Here is a 2,260-nt window from a genome sequence, read left to right on the forward strand (position 1 = left end):
CTCCCATTGGCCGAGGAAGAGGCAAATTACTTTGCAAACATCGCCTATTATTAGCTGCTAAGCAACAGCTCACCAAAGTGGAGAGAGAGAGAGAGAGAGAGAGAGAGGGGAGAGGACCACCCAGGCTGCTGCTGCCGGGGAGGAGGAGGGGGGAGGATGGGGGGAGGAGGAGGAGGAGGGATGGGGGGAGGGAGGGAGGGAGGAGGGAGGAGGAGGAGGAGGGAGAGGAACTCTTTCAATAAACTCTGCACGGGGCGCACGCTCGTGCACACTCGGTCACGCGCGCTGCCTCTCTCTCTCTCTCTCTCTCTGTTTCTCCCTCTCTCTCTCTGTGTGTTTCTCTCTCTCTCTCTGTTTCTCCCTCTCTCTCTCTCTCTCTGTTTCTCCCTCCCTCTCTCTCTCTCTCTCTCTCTCTCTCTCTCTCTCTCTCTCTCTCTCTCTCTCTCTCTCTCTCTCTCTCTGTGTGTTTCTGTGCTTCAATCCCACTTTTGCATAACTTATTTTAATGGTTCTTAATTTTTAAACTTTGGCTAACTATGTCATGATGACATCATGATGTGATTGGACTTTATTTATTGGAAATAAAGGTGCCTTAAAAATCAAAAAATCTCTCTCTCTGTTTCTCCCTCTCTCTCTCCCTCTCTCTGTTTCTCCTTCTCTCCCTCTCTCTCTCTCTCTCTGTTTCTCCTTCTCTCCCTCTATCTCTCTCTGTTTCTCCCTCTCTCCCTCTCTCTCTCTGTTTCTCCCTCTCTCTCTCTGTTTCTCCTTCTCTCCCTCTATCTCTCTCTGTTTCTCCCTCTCTCCCTCTCTCTCTCTGTTTCTCCCTCTCTCTCTCTGTTTCTCTCTCTCTCCCTCCCTCTTTCTGTTTCTCCCTCTCTCCCTCTCTCTCTCTCTGTTTCTCCCTCTCTGTTTCTCCCTCTCTCCCTCTCTCTCTCTGTTTCTCCCTCTTTCTGTTTCTCCCTCTCTCCCTCTCTCTCTCTTTCTCTCCTTCTCTCCCTCTCTCTTTTGAGCTTTGTATTTGTTTTTTTGTGTTGTATAGTTTTTATTTTGTGATAGCTTCAATGATTTGAAGCTTTCTATGTTTTTCTAAAATAAAGGTTTTTTAAAAATCTAAAAATCTCCCTCTCTCTCTCTGTCCCTCTCTCCCTCTCTCCCTCTCTCCCTCCTTGTCCCCCCCCCCCCAGCAGGATCCCCAGCAGGCCGGGGAGGCTGCAGAGCAGAGCCGGCACACACTGCCGGCAGACGGCCATGTGGATGGAGAGGCGACGGCACTGCGTGCAGAATAGCTGCTGCAGCCTTTTCTGTGGCATTATCACACACCAACGTCTCTGGAAGATATTAAAAGACCTTTCAGCACTTTTCATCACTCCAGACCATTTAGTGTCTCAGAAGTCCTCGGAGCTTCACACGTGTAATAGAAAAATACCAAAACACACATTTTTTACCCAGATCTGAGAGTTTGCTGTGTTGGCATTTTGTTACAGACAAAATGTACAAGTGTGTCAGCGTGTAAGTAGTTTAGCACCAACAGCTGAAACCTCACCTCCTGTGTGAAAGTTTCTAAACGTAGGTCCACATATTTTTTTTAATTCTTTTTTTATATCAGAATCAGAATCATGTTTATTTGGCCAAGTCCGGTCAAACAAGACAGGGAATTTGACTCAGTTATTTTCGCTCACTGTAGAGTAAATAGACAAATGACAGCTCTTATTAACATATATACAATTTTAAAAAAAAGTGAAAGGTGCAGCAGTATGAGGTAGTCATGGTTATTGAAAGGTGCATTGTTACAGCATATGATTGTGGTTATTATTGCACAGAGTGCAATAATAATATATAAGACTCTAGAAAATATGAACCCCCTCACTGCTTTTAAAATAGAGGGGGAAGTAAAGGAATGTTTGAACATATGCATCCTTTTTGTCAACACCTTGAAGAAGACTCTGTCAGTCTGACAGCCTTATCTTTTTGGAGCCTTTTGGAAAGTTTCCATGTCTTGCTATGCATGACTTATTGGGTTCAGAAAACAGTTCGCCGTAAGACTGATATCTTAAAAAGAAAGAAAGAAAGAAAGAAAGAAAGAAAGAAAGAAAGAAAGAAAGAAAGAAAGAAAGAAAGAAAGAAAGAAAGAAAGAAAGAAAGAAAGAAAGAAAGAAAGAAAGATGAACAGACAGATGGACCAGATATGGTATCTTGAGTTCCCTCAGCCCCCCCAGCCCCATTGGACCCACTCATGACTGTATGAAGGTGAAGAGCAAAC

Source organism: Cololabis saira, chromosome 10, assembly GCF_033807715.1.
Source record: "Cololabis saira isolate AMF1-May2022 chromosome 10, fColSai1.1, whole genome shotgun sequence".
Lineage (NCBI taxonomy): Eukaryota > Metazoa > Chordata > Actinopteri > Beloniformes > Belonidae > Cololabis > Cololabis saira.